The following is a 20,130-nucleotide window of genomic DNA, read 5'->3' as shown; positions in this document are numbered from 1 at the left end:
TGTCAAGACGCCTTGCTATCTTCGGAATCACTGCGGAACCATAGTGGCTGTGGGAACTCTGAGGCTATTTTGCATACTCAGAATGGAGATGTGTCTGCAGCCGTGGACAGCAATAGCTGTGGCTACCGGGCCATCGTTATACAGGGAAGGAGTAAGAAAGGCGTTGGGGGTAACAGGGAGCTGAATGACCAACGACACGTCATCGCTGTGGTTGCTTATGAGACAGCCGTTCAAAAGAGGGCAGAGGCGTAGATTTGTGTAGCAGGGTACAGGAGTGAAAAGAGTGAGCGAGGAGCTGGAAGCAGCTACGAGGACGAGGGTAGCGGTTCGGCAAGGAGCAGAGCACAACGGAGAGGCGCAGCGCTCATTGTCAAACGTAAAGCGCCGTGGTAAACTTTCTGTAGTTTCATTTACGTGTGGAAGCAAGTAATTCCGAGCGGTCCAAGGCTGGAGGACGGATAGTTTGTGAGTTTTACTAAATGTCAGGAAGGATGGAAGTGTCTAAGGATGTAACAGAGGCTACATTAAACCTTATTTGTCATAGTTTATTAGACAATATAAATATATTGACTAGATGAAACCTTTAGAAACGGTTAGTAGAGGATATTAATAAAACCCTAATCACTTCTAATTTATATTGCCTCGTCTCTTTAACAGATGATCTATGCCCCCGTAAATGTTATATGTCCTATGTACCGTTATTTCTTTTTCAGTGGCTACCGTAATCTTGGTGTTATGTTAAGCTGTGTTTGTATACAGTGTCCGTATTGCTGAACTGGTTTCTCTTCGTTCGACAATCCTTATGTACGAACGCTGTATCTTTGCGATGGTCAGATTTTTTTCCCTTTATTGCATTTCGATTCTTGTAAAAAAACTTAAAAATGGCCGAAAGTTATGAAATTTAAAATATAAAAACACGGCGTTGCCGATGCGGATGAAGAGACACAGTAAGTAGACAGGCACAATTAAAAAAGCCATGGCGGCAATCTGGTTTCTGTTCGCACGAGATAAAAAACACAACGAGCGACAGTTTGGTGGCTGTTCGCAACACTGACAGGGGACGAACAACACAGAGCAACACTGTAAACAGCACTATAGAGGCGACACGGCGGCAGATGGGAGCGGGGGGAGGACCCTGTCCGATGAGGGGGAAAAAGGAGAGAGGGGAGGAATAGAGAAAAAGTGTGTGTGGGGGGGGGGGGGGGGCATGGTCAGATGGGCCGATGATTTCTGTTCAGAATAATTCCACATGTCTCAAGGGATGAACCTTTTATAGCGAGGCTGGCGATCCAAGATAATTAGAGTTATCGGTGTTGGAGAAGTGTACATTAAAGATGGCAATTAACTTGATTTAAGTAGTATATTTACGGGAGGGAGCACTCCATAGCCAATATTTTGTTTGTTTTCAGGTGCATCTGCACACTTTCTAAAGACTGGAAGTCCCGCTCCTCAGTACCGTAGCATGTCGCTGTTAGAGCAGCCAAAACAAAATGGCGCCGCCCGTTGGTGAATTGGAGTATCGTGCGATGATATCGTTTTCATCTACATCTACATGATTACTCTGCAATTCACATTTAAATGCTTGGCAGAGGGTTCATCGAACCACAATCATACTATCTCTCTATCATTCCACTCCCGAACAGCGCGCGGGAAAAACGAACACCTAAACCTTTCTGTTCGAGCTCTGATTTCTCTTATTTTATTTTGATGATCATTCCTACCTATGTAGGCTGGGCTCAAGAAAATATTTTCGCATTCGGAAGAGAAAGTTGGTGACTGAAATTTCGTAAATAGATCTCGCCGCGACGAAAAACGTCTTTGCTTTAATGACTTCCATCCCAATTCGCGTATCATATCTGCCACACTCTCTCCCCTATTACGTGATAATACAAAACGAGCTGCCCTTTTTTGCAGACTATTAGTCCTACAGAAAAAAGGAATAGAACCTCTTTGTAGAATATTTAATATAGTTAAATTTTGTTTTGGGATACCTTTTCTCTGGATACCACGATTTTAGAGTTAACGAACAAAAACGTACAAAAGTGACCTTCATACCCACAGCCACGCCACATCATTCATCCCACAACAGCCAGTATTTCTAGTACGTTGTTGCTGGAAAAACTGTCGGGATTGTTGGTAAGTTGTTCCTGAGACTTCCTCCTACCCCTTTACAAAAATTTGCGACTGCACGAACTATTACCCACATTCGACCACTTTTAGTGACCATTGACTGGCTTTACTGCGCCACTGGCATAGTCGAGCACTCACTGACGCTTGTGTAAATTTTACTCAACAGTTATGTAGATTTTAACAACATAAAATAAATAATTACATCGTTGTATTCGTTGGGGTTTCTCACTAACAACCTACTGTGCTCATGAAGATTAACTTCGGATTGGATTGTCAACGCAATTAGTTTTAGCGTAAAGTTCGCAAAATTCGTTTTCCGTTCATTGCCATCACGGGGACATTTAAATCAATAATACTACAGAAGTAGGCGACTAAGATGGTGGCGTAATACCCCAATCAATAGAAACCAAAAAAGGTCTAATATCGGGAATAGTTCGTGCACTTGAAAATTTTTGTACATTGATAGGAGGGAGCGCCGCGAACTACGTTCTGGAAGTCCTGACTGCCGAGGGATAAGTGTGGGGTGGAGGTGCGTTTGAAAGTCGCTTTTATACGTTTTTCTTGAATAACTCGAAAACCGTGGCCTCCAGTGAAAACATATCCCAGTGCAACAATTAACTACATTAAGTTCCTCTACCTTAAATTTCGTAGAACTAACGGTTTGCGAGTAGCGAGCGACAGTGTATGAAAATTATGTGTGTGGTTTATGAAGGCCAGCTATAGTATTGTGGGCTGCACAAAACGACAGCGGAAGGGGTAGATGACTCACCCTGTATGTATAGAGAACACTATACTGAGGAAAACAATACACAGGGGATTTCATAAACATAGCATTCGTGGTTCAAAAATGGTTCAAATGGCTCTGAGCACTATGGGACTTAACATCTGAGGTCATCAGTCCCCTAGAACTTATAACTACTTAAACCTAACTAACCTAAGGACATCACACACATCCATGCCCGAAACAGGATTCGAACCTGCGACCGTAGCGGCCGTGCGGTTCCAGGCTGTAGCGCCTATAACCGCTCGGCCACACCGGCCGGCAGCATTCGTGGTCACACAGTTCTTGGAAAGCACACAAATTCACAGAAAACATTTCAGTGGAACAAGAACACAAAATGTGAAATATTTGTTAATGCGAATACCGGAATGGTTTCCAAGATCAATATCAGAGACACAGTCTATCCAAACTGTAGTGTTTATACACAGCATGGGCGACATTCTTCTGCATTGATGAAGCGGGCATTGTGGCATCAGAAAGAACCAAGTGCGAGACCCTATACTGACATAGAATCGCCAGATGCGGACTACGCAATGATAGCGGAAGAACACCGAGAAGGAAAAAAACATAGTGTTACCGATTGGAACACCGATCACATTCGACGGGTGAGGTCGCAGATGCGTAGAAGCAGGTGCGCTGCACTGTACAGCAGCGAAAGCTTTTGTAAGCATCTCATAGAAGGAAAAAAAAGGTTAACGTGTTTGCGTATAGTGAGAGAGAGAGAGAGAGAGAGAGAGAGAGAGAGAGAGAGAGTGTGCCCAGCGAAGCGAACAATAGCGGACCGTCTGCACCTGCCGTCGCAGCTGCAGCAGCGGAGAGAATGGAATCGAACTGCTATCTGCGTCGCGTTGCCCGGTGCTAGATGGTAGGGGTGGGGGTGGGGCGGGGGGGGGGGGGGGGGGGGGGGTGCGCGACGTGGCTGCAGCCACCGCCTGCTGCTGTCTGTACACGCAGCGGCGCAGTACGGGGCGACAGCATCACCGGACGGGAGATCAGTGGCCGACGGACAAGACTGACAAAGGAAGTTCGCCGGCTTTGCTCATATATATATAAAAAATTCAACGCACCACCATCGAATTATCCGAATGGGACGGAAGTGACGCCAATGTTCAGACAAACAAATGATTACAGTCTCAGAAAAATTGTATGATTTACTCGGCTTGGTATTGATTGATAGAGCTGTTGGATGTCTTCGTGAGGGACATCGTGCCAGACCCTGCCCACAATTGGCCTGTTAGATCTACAAAATATCGAGCAGCTCGGTGGGCCCTACCTGCAGTATTCCGAACGCTCTCAGTTTGCGAGAGATCTGGCGACCTTGCTGGCCAACTTGATGTAGCTGGGACTCACTGTCATAAAAAAACTTTTTGAAGGAGATCATCTTTACGACATTGACTGTTTTTATTACACACTATTGCGATTTCGGCCACAGGCCATTATCAAGTGCTGCTATTACGGCTGTAAGCCATGTCAACGTAATATAAGGTGACACATTCGTATGTGTACATTAAAAGGATTGACAACGACATACGAATGTGTCAGCTTACATTACGTTGACATGGCTTAAAGCCGTAATATCAGCACTTTATAAGGGCCTAAGGCCGAAATTGCGATAGTGTGTAACAAAAACGTATAACAATTGTAACGGCTCCATGTGAGCCGCTACGTGGCTTGTTAAAGAGTCACATGCTCAAAACACACCCGGGTGCCCTTCCGACACTCAGGGAATTTTAATCCGGAATTATGTTATATTATCACTCTTAGTATATTCTGTAAATGTGAATTCAGGTCGTCTGCTTACGTTTGCGTTGGCTTCTCTGCTGTGGGTTCTCTGAATGTGGAGATGCACTGCCATTGTATCAAGTAGAGTGCGACTGCACTTGACCAGAGAGACATAAGTTCCCCGCGGGTTAACAGGCCCCGTTAGGTTGGCAAATAGCCGCTGTGCAGACTCTCTGAGCCCTTCCGGCCACTGCGTGTGGACCCCAGACGAGGGGAGACGGTTGCGCATTCCCTGCTGAGTCTGGTGAGTACAGACGCTCTGCGTGATGGCTCCTATAGTTATCTTAGTTTGGATATATACACTCCTGGAAATGGAAAAAAGAACACATTGACACCGGTGTGTCAGACCCACCATACTTGCTCCGGACACCAGGAACCGCGGTGTTGGCCGTCGAATGGCGCTAGCTGCACAGCATTTGTGCACCGCCGCCGTCAGTGTCAGCCAGTTTGCCGTGGCATACGGAGCTCCATCGCAGTCTTTAACACTGGTAGCATGCCGCGACAGCGTGGACGTGAACCGTATGTGCAGTTGACGGACTTTGAGCGAGGGCGTATAGTGGGCATGCGGGAGGCCGGGTGGACGTACCGCCGAATTGCTCAACACGTGGGGCGTGAGGTCTCCACAGTACATCGATGTTGTCGCCAGTGGTCGACGGAAGGTGCACGTGCCCGTCGACCTGGGACCGGACCGCAGCGACGCACGGATGCACGCCAAGACCGTAGGATCCTACGCAGTGCTGTAGGGGACCGCACCGCCACTTCCCAGCAAATTAGGGACACTGTTGCTCCTGGGGTATCGGCGAGGACCATTCGCAACCGTCTCCATGAAGCTGGGCTACGGTCCCGCACACCGTTAGGCCGTCTTCCGCTCACGCCCCAACATCGTGCAGCCCGCCTCCAGTGGTGTCGCGACAGGCGTGAATGGAGGGACAAATGGAGACGTGTCGTCTTCAGCGATGAGAGTCGCTTCTGCCTTGGTGCCAATGATGGTCGTATGTGTGTTTGGCGCCGTGCAGGTGAGCGCCACAATCAGGACTGCATACGACCGAGGCACACAGGGCCAACACCCGGCATCATGGTGTGGGGAGCGATCTCCTACACTGGCCGTACACCACTGGTGATCGTCGAGGGGACACTGAATAGTGCACGGTACATCCAAACCGTCATCGAACCCATCGTTCTACCATTCCTAGACCGGCAAGGGAACTTGCTGTTCCAACAGGACAACGCACGTCCGCATGTATCCCGTGCCACCCAACGTGCTCTAGAAGGTGTAAGTCAACTACCCTGGCCAGCAAGATCTCCAGATCTGTCCCCCATTGAGCATGTTTGAGACTGGATGAAGCGTCGTCTCACGCGGTCTGCACGTCCAGCACGATCGCTGGTCCAACTGAGGCGCCAGGTGGAAATGGCATGGCAGGCCGTTCCACAGGACTACATCCAGCATCTCTACGATCGTCTCCATGGGAGAATAGCAGCCTGCATTGCTGCGAAAGGTGGATATACACTGTACTAGTGCCGACATTGTGCATGCTCTGTTGCCTGTGTCTATGTGCCTGTGGTTCTGTCAGTGTGATCATGTGATGTATCTGACCCCAGGAATGTGTCAATAAAGTTTCCCCTTCCTGGGACAATGAATTCACGGTGTTCTTGTTTCAATTTCCAGGAGTGTAGTTAGGTTGCAGAAAATTGCTATTTTTTTTTGGTATCACTGATGACGGACCAGCATTCAATATAACCGTACCATTAAGTGAAGTGAGTGATCAAGGAGTTATTTTCATGATTTTATTAAATAAAATGTTGTTATATAAAATTCTTTGTCTCACAGCAACGTCTTATTTCCGTTACCATTCCAGTTAAGTTATTCAAACTTTCAACTTAAAGTTAACCAATAATCAGAAAGTTTGTAGTGATATTTACTCATGCAAACGGTCGTAGGCGTCTTTCACAAAAGATACAGGTGCCATTTTCAAGTTGAGGATGCCTGCCAAGGCTTTGCGGAAAGCAAGCAAGTATCGTGCACAGCCACTGGCGTAAAGATGATCTCCTTGCTGGTCAAGGTAGGGTCTGGCAAGCACGAAGACAAGCGGTAGAACCGCTCGCCTTGTGCAGACGACCGTTATCTTCCTGAAATGTAGACCAGGGTGGCTTGCCACGAAGGCCAACAAAACGGGGCGTCGACTATCGTCGACTTACCGCTGTGTTGTAAGGCTTCTGCGAGTGACGACCAATGGGGTCCTGTTATGAAACGAAAAGGCACCCTAGTCCATCACTCCTGGTTGTCAGGCCGTATGGCGGGCAACAATTAGGTTGCTATCCCATTACTGTTGTAGGTGTCTGCAGGCACCTCTTCACTGTTCATAGGGGTTCAATTCGAAGTGGGACTCATGGAAAATTAGCCATCCTACTGGCACAAAAACACCAGGAAGCAGTAATAATAATTCGCAGGCAGTTAATCCTCACTTACCACAAAACGAATCCACCACAGTAACTTCAAGTATAAGGTACGCCACATTACTCACTCGAAAAAAATTATTTTTTGAGGTTATAATTTACGTCCAAAATTTCTTACAAAGGTTTTTTGTACTTGTTTCAGTCCATAGATTCCGAGATATACCTCAATTATAATACACAGCCGAAAAAAAAAATTGGTACACCCTTTTAGAAATTTCCAGTTCACTCAAAATTTGTTGTTACTACAGTGCATATGGAGTACATGAAATAATTACACTCACAGATTGATAGCACAAGCGGTTCTGAGGTAGCATGTATCGACCAATGCTGGAACACCCATGGGCGGCAATGCAGGCACTGACTCTGGCATTCAGTCGATCGTACTGATGGCGAATACTGTCCTGGGACACGTCATACACCGCCCGCTCGACCTGTTCACGTAGTTATGTAGGAGTTGTCGTCGGAGGAGTCGCACGAGCCTCTTGTCGCCCCACATTATCCACAAGTGTTCAATTAGAGACACGAATGGAGATCGTGCTGGCCAGGGAAGATACTGCACATCTTGCAGAGCACGTTGAATGTCATGGGTAGCTTGTGGGCGAGACTTATCTTGTTGAAACGAGACATCATGTCCCTGTTCCAAGGAGGGCAAAAGAATGGGTATAACAACATTCTGCACGCACTGAGCGCTGATCAGCGTCCACTCCAGAAACACCAAAGATGAACGAGAGTTGTAGCTCATAGTATTCCAGAACATAAGGCTGGGGTGGGGCTAGTGTGTCTTGGACGAATGCACTCTATGGGCTAGCGCTCACCAGGTTTACATCGTACGTGCAAACGACCATCACTTGCGTGCAGGAGGAAATTGTTTTATTCACCGCAGACTACTGAGCGCCGCTCTATCTCCCAAGTGATCCTCTGACGTCGATGCTGTGCCATGATTGGGAGACGGGATAGAGGTGTGCGTACCTGTAGTATCACTGCTAATAACTGGTTCACGCCAGTTCCTTTTGGCACGTCTGGGCTCATGAGCCCTTTTATCTGTGCTATGGTAGGTGTACGATGTACCACTGCTTCCCTTACAATAAGCAGATCCTGGCGAGTGTCTGTGCTGTGTGGACGTCCAGAGCCTCGCCTGCTGATGTGACCAGCATCGTTGCACAACTGACGCGGCACGTCCAATTTGCGCGGCAATTATTCGAAAGGACCATTCCTCCACTCGGAAGGCCACGATTTGACGCCTTACAAACTCTCTCGGATGGCTGTAGGAAGCACGAGCGTGTCTCCATGGCACGGTTGCCAGCTTGCTTCTCACGTTTGCTCCACAGTGAACCTTCTGGCTGTGAACATTCTCTGTTAGAGGGCAGACACACATGGCGCTCTGGTAGCTACGCCACTACGCTATCCGCTGGAGGCCGACGGTGAAGCCGTTATCAGTACATCTGCTATCCTCCAGGTGGTATATGCCGCCATCGGATCAAAATCGACGTCTTCTTTCCAAGTGTACTAATTTTTTGCGGCAGTGTATTTTTCGTCCTCAGGACACCTCAAACTTTCTCTTCTTGGACTAAACTTACCAGGTTCTCACACTCCATATTTCGTGTGCAAGAATGATTTTTGTCCGAAGTTGTACGTTAGGCACTGAGATCCACTGCATTGTGATCGCGCACGTACACGATTTAAAGAGATCGGCTATCTTCGGCCAATGTCACTCGTCTGCGAAATCGGTCGATGTTGATTCCACTGTGACCATAGCCTACGCCGTTGGTATTTTCAGGTCGTCGATAGCCAGAGCTTCCGGTATGCTTCCATCCGATGCCTGCAAGTGACACTCGTTGATATTATCGGAGCTTGCTGGTACTAACTGTTCTTTCTTTCGCTACTGCTTTTTTCCCGCACTGTGCGCAGGGCCGGCAGGGTTAAGTACGGATTTGGCATGGTGAATTTTAAGGGGTGGCCGGATGCCCTTCCTGCCGCCACCCCATACCCCCCGGGACGGAATTAGTGTACCCCAGCTGTCTGTGGGGGGAGGGGGGGGAGGAGATTAGTGCTTAACGTCCCGTCGACAACGAGGTCATTAGAGACGGAGCGCAAGCTCGGGTTAGGGAAGGATGGGGAAGGAAATCGGCCGTGCCCTTTCAAAGGAACCATCCCGGCATTTGCCTGAAGCGATTTAGGGAAATCACAGAAAACCTAAATCAGGACGGCCGGAGACAGGATTGAACCGTCGTCCTCCCGAATGCGAGTCCAGCGTGCTAACCACTGCGCCACCTCGCTCGGTCCAGCTGTCTGCGTCTGGTGTAAATCGTGAAATAGTGGGAATATCTTTCAAATGTCTGCGAGTCGTGTAACTGAGGTGGGACGTGGGGACCAGCCTGGTATTCACCTAGGAGGATGTGGAAAACCTCCTAAAAACCATATCCAGGCTGGCTGGCTGGCACACCGGCCGTCGTCGTTAATCCGCCGGTCTTGCTGGTACTAACTTAGACTTATTCCACTTTTGATGCCTGCTGGGCGTTCTTGTTTACTATTACAGGTAGGCGCGAAGGCCGCCTTGTTTCAATTCCGGGCCAGAATACAGGGATGATTATTCCAATGGCTCATGTGAAACTGCAGCCCTGGAAGATGATCAACAAATTCCGCAAAAGTGATCTACAGGGATCAGCAGAATCATAGTACTGTAATTTATTCATAGTCTTATACAAAATGCAGAACACTGCAAAATATTGTACTGGAAAAGTTACAGATAATACAGATACATCACATTTATACGAGGGCTATCCACAAAGTACATTACGTTTTGGAATTAAAAATAAATAAAGTACTGGAATTTTTTTTATTATGTACAGATGAAAGCCACACTTAAATACTACTTTTCTACATAGTTGCCATTTAAATTAAGGCACTTATCGTAGCGATGGACGAGCTTGGAAATTCCTTCGTCGTAAAATTCGGCCGCCTGCGCCTTCAACCACGTGGTTACCTCTTCTTGAAGCTGTGCGTCGTCATCAAAACGCTGCATAGCCAACCACTTCTTCATTGCTGGGAATAAGTGGAAGTCGCTCGGTGCCAGGTCGGGACTGTACGGCGGATGAGGAAACAACTCCCATTTAAAAGATTCGATAACTTCACAAGTGGCATCTGCCGTGTGGGCCCGGGCGTTGTCGTGAATCAGCAAGATATTTGAGCCCAACTTTCCCCTGCGCTTGTTTTGTATTGCTCTTCTGAGGTTGTGCAGAGTTTGGCAATATCTTTGACAGTTTATTGTAGTGCCTCTTTCCAGGAAATCCACAAAAATCACACATTTTCTGTCCCAAAAGACAGTCGCCATCACCTTCCTTGCCGACATTGTCTGCATGCATTTCTTGCGTTTTTGGGGGGAATTTGTGTGCCCCCACTGCATTGACTGCAATTTTGTCTCGCAGCTCACATACTTAACCCATGTTTCGTCACCAGTAACGATGCGATCGAGTAATGAGTCGCCATCTTTCTCGTAAGCGTCCAAAAACGTTAACGCTGCAGCCATTCGCTGATTTTTGTGAATCTCTGTCAAGATTTTTGGTATCCATCTTGCACAAAACTTGTGGTAACCAAGCTTTTCGGTAATGATTTCGTGCAACAAACTTCGTGAAATTTGTGGAAAACTCATAGAGAGTTCCGTTAATGTGAAATAACGGTTTTCACGGACCGCGGCATCGAGTTTTTCGACAAATTCGGCAGTCACTATGCTGGGTCTTCCACTTCGCTCTTCGTCGTGAACGTTAGTTCGGCCATTTTTAAATTTTATGACCCATTGACGCACTCCACCTTCAGTGATTATGTTGTCCCCATACACTTCACAAAGCTGCCGATAGATTTCTATCGGTGTACAGTTTTTTGCAGTCAGAAACCTTATTACAGCACGCACTTCACACTTCGCGGCATTTTCAATTAACGCTGACATTTCAAAATGTCACAGTAACTCAACGAAGTACAGCACGAACCTCTCATTAGCACGGCACGATGCCGACTGAGCGGAGGAATGCCATGACACCAAGATGGCCGCGCTAGCCCCACCCCTAACGGACGCAAACGAAAACGTAATGTACTTTGTGGATAGCCCTCGTATATTGCGTGAGTCGGAAAAAAATTGGAACTTCGCAGGCTGAGAAGGGATGAGATGTTATTTCAGTGATTACAGAATGGAGTGAAATCTACCATGAACTTCACAGTATGAGCCAATTTATCAGTGTGACGTTGCACATGTCTGTTGCATGGGGGCTTAATTAAATATGATTGAAAATATTTTTAGTTTTTTAGTAGCTGTATGTCCGATTACGCTGTGTCTCGTAAACGGTTGGCCCTGACTAGTATTAGTACGCAATTTGACTGCATAGAACAACAACAAAGAATGAAATGAAAATTTTCATTAACACAATTAATTAATTAAGTCCCCAGCAACTATAAAATCTACGAAGCCAACAAAGCACAAGTGTAGCTGTTCTGTATGTGGTAGTATGACTCAACGCACATCTGGCACGGTTCTACTTCAACAAGACAAGAATTTTAAATACCAATTATACTGACGTGATAAAAGAAAATTAGAAAAACTATAATTACGCAAGAAAACCAGAATTACACTCTAATACAAGAACACAAGCCAGATGCTTTGTTGACTGAACCTGTAATGATGCATTATTTGAGACACACAAATAATAAAAGAACATAGTGGTTTTTACCTTCATATATATATTGACGAAATGCACTCTGATAGTTACAATATCTTCATTAGAATAACATCTGCTATCTCTCCCATCAAATAACTGGATAAAACATGGAACAAGCACTCCTTACTACAACATCTCGACAAGCCTTGCCCACTCGCTCATCTCAACACGAACTGTCTTCTACGAGCTCTGCCCACGCACTGACTGCTACGAGTTCTTAACAAGCACTGACCGCTACGTGTTCTTAACAGGCACTGACCTCTACGAGCTCTCCACAAGCACTGACATCTACGAGATCTTAACAGGCACTGTCTACTACGAGTTCTCTCCAAGCACTGTGGAGGCGGCAGAATAATATTCTTTGGAGCAATCTCTGGCGCAGTGGCTCAGTGTAGCCACCTTTCATATGCCCCTCCTCCACAGGCCAGAATTTGATGGTATTTTTGCCAGCATTGGTGGTGAAAATACCACCAAATTCTTCCACAAAAATACAGACAAAAATAAAAGATAATATTAATACCTAAATATCACATAATTAGTTAAAATTTTGGCTTTGCACTGACCTTTCAATAACCTAATATATAAAATACAGTAGGCAATACAAATTCTTTTTATACATGTGGCTTTACATAATAGTTTACACAATACATAAAAAATCAGTTTATACAAATGTTCACATAAAATACTTTTAATTATTAAAAAAAAAAACAAATAGTTGATAATTCCAGCCCAGCAATGGTCAACAGGTGCAAACACCAACAAGTGACATCGTTTCAGCAGAAGCAGTCCATCAGTTGCACCCAGCAATGTTGAGCAGGTGCAGACACAAACAAGTGACATCATTTCAGTAGAAGCAGTTCCATCTGTTGCACCCAGTAATGTTGAGCAGGTGCAGACACCGACAAGTGACATCATTTCAGTAGAAGCAGTCCATCAGTTGCACCCAGCAATGTTGAGCAGGTGCAGACACCAACAAGTGACATCATTTCAGTAGAAGCAGTTCCATCAGTTGCACCCAGCAATGTTGAGCAGGTGCAGACACCAACAAGTGACATCATTTCAGTAGAAGCAGTCCATCAGTTGCACCCAGCAATGTTGAGCAGGTGCAGACACCGGCAAGTGACATCATTTCAGTAGAAACAGTTCTAACAGTGGCACCCAGCAATGTTGAGTAGGTGCAGACAGCAACAAGTGACTTCATTTCCATAGAAGTAGCTTCATCTGTGCACCCAGTAATGTTGAGTAGGTGCAGACAGCAAGAAGTGACTTCATTTCCATACAAGTAGTCCATCAGTTGCACCTAGCAATGATGAGCAGGTCCAGAGAGCAGTCCATGATATTCACTATCACTGATCAGACAGTTCAAGCATGAACAATAGTTTGAATACCCATACTAATCACACTGTTCATCAGCAGAAATAAAACATGTCCTAGTGGCACCAATCATGTAGAAAAAGTACAAGTAACAGTCCATAATATTCACTATCACTGATCACACAGTTCATCAGCAGAAATTAATCATTCCTAAGTGTCACACATTATGTTGAAAAGTGCAGGTAACAGTTCATAATATTTACCATCACTAATCAGACAGTTCAGGCATGAACAATAGTTTGAATGCACATACAAATGCTTTTACACTAAACATACAAATCATAACAAACACACAAATGATGTCAGATAATTTTCATATTAACTATTACAAATACTCAAATATCAGTAAACCTATAATATTTATGGGTGTCAGTGCAAGCCACTACAAACAAATAAAATAATATTTAGGAGATAGGTGGGTAAGATTAGGAAAGGAAAACACACAAAACACACTCATTCATCTTTCATCCACATTAAGTACTACTGTGTAAATGTAATTCTGTCAAAATCTGATGTTCATCATGTGTATCAAGTAGCAGTGGCAGCAATGTATAACAGTCAATAATAGTTAAGTCAACGTCATAGTCATCATGTCAAGACCAATGTATGCCAAGCCAGATCAAAATGTACGGTTGCTGAACAACTGTCAGTGAGCCAAGATATGCAATTACTTCCTCTCTTCAAAAAAAAGTATATACTGCTTAGTGATTTAACAAAGTGTGTGTATAGACTATCTTCCTTCTACTTTAGTGTTCTAGTCTGCTATCTTCATCCTCCTTGTTCCATAAGACCAACAAAAAAAATATGCATCTCACTTACTTTACCTCTTATCCACCAAAACTCCAATAATCATCAACTTCACATAATCTCAATAATACCTCAATAATACCTCTTCAATACATCGATACATATAAACCTTATCATTAATAGCATTTACCTTACCTCTTGTCCACAAAAACTCCAATAATCATCAACTTCATATAATCTCTATACCTCAATAATACCTCAATAATACCTCTTCAATACGTCGATACATATGAACCTTATTACGAATATCACTTCACTTCCATAACAACTCTTTCCTCTAGTCAGTCTCCTCGAACAAGTACAGATAAAATCCTAATGCCAACCTCATCATCCCATACAATCTGAAGACACATTGTCAACACACAACCTCTGTGTAAGCCATCTGACCCAAATCTTCTACTCATTATGAATTATAAACAAAGAAATGCTTACATGACCTCTAACAGACTTAGTTCGAATAACTCTCAGTAATTAAGTACGATTACGAAGTGTGAATGACCATAATATTTCACAGTGTGTACACCACTTCAAGAATTATAGCAAACAGAAGCAAACATGTGGAGTATTTCTTGTGTCAAGTGTCACTTCCTATTTCAATTGCTCACGAAAAATGCAGTGTAATAACTGTCAATGGTCTAAACCTAGTTTTGGTATGTCATGTCGTTAGCTTCCTTCCTATTAGCATAAATTTATACAGCTTCCATAAAACCTCCAGCTCATGTGACTTCAACGAAGTTCTTTGTACCAATGTCGTTCGTCGAATTATAGCAGTTCATTTTCTTATCTTAAAAATATAAGGCACTTAACGTAAGCAAAACAAGCAATAGCGAGTAAATATACCAGTAGAGAACAGAATGTCAACAAGTGGATGCAGCACAATTCTTACAACGAGGCTCTGCCAAGCGAACAATCTATAATTAATACAGTAGTGTGACTTAAACTCTATGTTTGTACACCTTATATCAGCATTTCTATATACCAAATTGAGGAGTAGTTATGACAACAAACAGAAATGTATAAATATGCAATCCATACGCAAAGCAGTAAACATGTCATTAGCATCATATCAGCATAAGCAAATAAATGTTCATATGTCATCTTAATAAGCAAACATGAAGGCGCAAGCAGATAAATCACAAAGTATAACTTACATACATAAACACATCAGCACAATAAATCAGGTTACAATTATAATTTAAATAAATAAGCACAGCATGCACATAATTAAAAAAAATATGACATCAGTGAAAAAGCAGTCCAGCCAAGCGATGCATAATATACACAAGTTACAACCCAGTTCATTAATAATCATTGTTAAATCAGTTAACGTACGCAAGCACGTCGCTTCACAAGTAATTTCATAGAACATGAAATTAGCACAAAGTATGAATCACGTAATCGCGAGCAGCAAATTGCGTCTAAAGTACGTACCTAAGTGGAAATATGTTACCTGAAAAATAAACTCAATTAATAGTTACCCTTTTTAGTTTATTAGTTTCTTCTTCGAAATTACATTCTTCCTGAAAATTTATCGATAGCAAGTCCTCTTAACGTCGGAGACACACAGAATTTACCTGAAGTTCTTAAATATTTTATACAACCGTATCCTGAAAAATACTGAATGTTAATAACATAATTCATCAAGTCACTATAGCTTTATACTGAATTTAGTCGGAGAAATTAAACTGTGTATTTGTTTACGGCTGTCAGTGCATTCGCACTGAGCGCTCGATCAGCTGTACGCGCGTGACGTAGGAAGCAATTGTTCGCGGTCAACGACTGCCTTGTGCGGCGCGCAGACTTGACTGTTGCTTTGAGTATGTGCCGCCGCCAAAACACAGCGCGGTATCCTTGTACTCTCCGCATGTTTACATCTAGCTGTTAGTTTCTCTAAAGTATGTCATTCCACAAAAATTTTTACGTTAGATATATGATGTATTCCTTTAGAGCGTCGAGATTTAAGAGTTTCTACTTCGACAGTGTTATCATGAATAATTTTACGAATTCTATATGGACCGTTATAAAGCAGAAAAAATTTGCGACACAAGCCTTTTCCTTTGTGCGACAAACGATGAGACTTAATTAACACTTTTTGACCAACTGACAAGATTTTTGAACGACCAGGACGCTTAGCTGATTTCTCTCTTCTAGCAGCCGCAGATGCAATATTTTGTAGAGCGAGGTTGACAACTTCAGAATGCCGCAGTTTCCGTGAAGGCGGAAAATGAACGATTTCAGATATGCGATTTGTCGGTGCTTTATTTTTTAATACCAGTATAGGCGGTAAAGAAGTTGAATCATTAGAGAGTTCATTCAGGATGTTTTGAAAAATATGAAGATACTGATCCCACGTTCTGTGATTCTGATGACAATAAAGTCGACACAATTTATTGATTTCCTTCATCCATCTCTCTGAAGCGTTAGATTGAGGGTGAAAAAGTGAAACGAAGATTGGTTTAATTTTACGACGCTGTAGAGTACGAAGCCAAATTTTAGAACGAAACTGTGATCCATTATCTGATATAACCTTATCAACATGACCAACTTCTTTAAGAAAATTTTTGATGAAAGCGTTAGATACTGAACGAGCTGTTGCTTTGCGTAAAGGTGTAAAACATACATATTTTGACGCCAGTTCCACTGCTACGAAAATGTACGCAAAACCATTAGTAGATCGAACCACTGGACCGAACAAATCAACTGTAGCCATGTCCTTTAATTTCGCTGGAATGATAGGAAACAACGGTGCTCTGTGAGAAACTGTTGGCGGCTTAGCCTTTTGACATAATTTGCATTTGGCCAGAACAGATCGAATACGTTTTTCCATATTACTGAAGTAGCAATTTTCTCGTAATTTGTGAAAGCATTTTCTGGGACCAAAGTGTGCATAACTTAAATGCGTATACCAAATCAGCTTATTAACCCACTCATCAGGAATACAAACTAACCAAACAGAGTTGTCGACCGATTTTCGTTTAAAAAGAATGTCATTGCGGACTAAATAATGCTGTCTAATCGCTACGCTTTCCTTTCTCCTCCACTTCTCCTTAATGTCCTTCCAGATTGGATCCTTATTTTGCTCCTTAGCGATGTCCTGGAGCGAAGACGAAATAAAGTTCTCAAACGCAACACCTTGAATATACATCAAACAATAATTGTTTTCCTTGCAGTCCTCTTCAGCACTTTGTTTCAAACCCATAGGTGCACGTGATAACGCATCAGCAACAATATTTGAAGAACCCTGTATGTAAACAATACTAAAATCAAATTCCTGTAGGTACAACGCCCATCGTGACAATCTGCCGTGAGTTAATTTTGTTGACATAAGAAATTCCAGAGCTCGATGATCGGTGTAAACCTTAGTGTGTCTGCCAAACAAAAATGTGCGAAATTTTGTGAAAGCCCAAACAACAGCCAAAGCTTCAAGTTCCGTAATCGAATAATTCTTTTCTGGTTTAGAGAGAACGCGACTTCCAAATGCAATAGTCTTCTGTACTACAACGCTGTTTTCTTCTATCTCTTGAAATAAATGTGCACCTAGGCCTTTGTATGACGAGTCCGTCGCCAAACAAAAATCTTTAGATAAATCCGGATGTGAAAGAAGTGGAGCAGCAACTAAAGCATCACGAAGCTGTTCAAATTCTGACTGAGCTTCCTCATCCCAACACCAATTAGATTTCTTTCCGGATAGTTCACATAAACGAGGTGTGGCCAAATCGTCCAATTTAACAAAGCGTCGAAGAAAATTACAGACACCTAGGAAACTACGAACATCACGTTTTGTAGTAGGAACAGCATAGTTACGAATAGCGTCTAATTTCTCTGGATCAGGGAGAATACCTTCTGTGGAAATAATGTGACCGAGAAATTTCACCTGAGAACGACCAAATTCAGATTTTTCCAAGTTCTCTGTAATACCAACTCTTGCAAAGATACGTAATAATGAATCCAAAATTTTGTTGTGCTCACTCCAAGAATGTTTAGCAATAAGAATATCGTCAACATATGAAGTAATATTGTCACGAAGATAAACAGGTAAAATTTCGTTTAAACTAGGAATGAATGCTGATGAAGATACAGTAAGTCCAAACGGTAATTTCCGAAATCACATTTAGGTAAAATAGTCATATCAGGTTATTGTTTACTTACTCACTAGATAGATTGTTAGTCGACGAGTTGGTTTGACAGACGCAAAGAATAGTAAAAGAGTAGGCAGCGGTACAGAAAACTAAAAGGGAAATAGCACCACTACAGCTCGGGGCCCTATGCTCGCTACGGCACATATTCACTTAGAGTAGTGAATCCCCTAAGGACATTAATAGCTGCACATAATTTCTAGTTTGTGAGTTAGTGGCAAATTTGGCGGAAGTGCGTACGCAAATTGATCAGACCATGAACATGGATGTATGTCATTCTTAGAATTGCGGAAGATCTTAAATTTCCGGACAGTCAAAAAGTGTTTATAGTCAAAGTTTTCGCCTCGTGGCGACAAAGACCTACCGCGTCTGTCCCAGTCCGAATGTCGATTATTGTAAAGTTCACGCGCCTGGCGCTCTCTTGTTGCATCCCGTAAATGAAACAAATTACTTTCTTCACACCTTTCTGCTAAACTAACACTTGTCAATTTATCTGAGATCTCCTCAACTCTTTCCGATGAGTCACTTAATTGTTCTTTCTGTTTATTTACGTCTTCTGTAAATGTCGCGATTCGGGTTTCGGTGTTGTCACACTTAGTAGTTAACTGTTCACACTGTTGCGTTAAGTTATTTATTCTGTCATTTGGTGCGGATTCCTCGGTTCTTTCAATTATTTCTTCCTTATCGTTTGCACGTTGTAAATTTAACTCTGAAAATTTCTGTACTATCACGCGATCTTTTTCTTCCTGTTCCCTGCCCTGTTCCTCTTGTCTAATTTCTGTTGAAATTAAGCTATTATTGTGAGCCTTCAAAATCGGTTGTACTTCTTCTCTAATTTCTTTATTTGATTCGTCTTTCATGTATTTGAAACATGTCCCTGTTCGTGAGCCTAACTGTGTTTCCATTGTTCCCATATCAGCTTCTAATTCAGATCGTAACTGTGATCCCACTGCTTTCATCTCGGTTTTAACTGTTCGTATTTCTGTTTTAAATTCAGATCTTAGCCGAGTTTCCATAGTTCCCATCCGTGTTATCATTGCTTCCATCCTGGTTTCTAACCGTGACCCCAAATTTAATATTGCACTCATCAACTGCTCCGTTTCTTCTGTCGTTAACCACGTAATCTGTGAATTTTCTGATTGAGAAAAATTTTGAACTGTTTCCGGACTATTTTCCCTGCTTATTAAATTGTTTTCAACACCATTATTCATCATACTGTTGTCCTGTGTTGGCGAATTCGCCATGTCAACAATTTCATCATTCTCACTATTCATCATTTTTGCCTTTTTCATTGATCGCGTAATCATTTACAAAACATAAAAAAATTCGTCACTGTACGAAAATTACACACAATGACTCTTTATCTCCAACAATACCATACACACGAGATGTTTCCCTCAAACACGATTAACGAACAATTGAAATAATTGCACTAAATTGTCAAACCCATAGACAAGACAACAAATTTAAATTTTGGAAAATACCATTAGAAGAATGACAATTACCAAATCTACACATGCAAAATAGACTACAATTACTAAACTACAAATTACTACAACAATACTACTGTCTACTATTTTTACAATCAGAAAATTCCAAGGGACGATCCGAAGCAGCGGTCGCCACGTGCATGGGGGCTTAATTAAATAAATTTGAAAATATTTTTAGTTTTTTAGTAGCTGTATGTCCGATTACGCTGTGTCTCGTAAACGGTTGGCCCTGACTAGTATTAGTACGCAATCTGACTGCATAGAACAACAACAAAGAATGAAATGAAAATTTTCATTAACACAATTAATTAATTACGTCCCCAGCAACTATAAAATCTACGAAGCCAACAAAGCACAAGTGTAGGTGTTCTGTATGTGGTAGTATGACTCAATGCACATCTGGCACGGTTCTACTTCAACAAGACAAGAATTTTAAATACCAATTATACTGAAGTGATAAAAGAAAATTA

The sequence above is a fragment of the Schistocerca piceifrons genome, chromosome 1 (assembly GCF_021461385.2).
Source record: "Schistocerca piceifrons isolate TAMUIC-IGC-003096 chromosome 1, iqSchPice1.1, whole genome shotgun sequence".
Lineage (NCBI taxonomy): Eukaryota > Metazoa > Arthropoda > Insecta > Orthoptera > Acrididae > Schistocerca > Schistocerca piceifrons.
The sequence above is the reverse complement of the archived record's forward strand: the minus strand, read 5'-3'. Positions refer to the sequence as shown.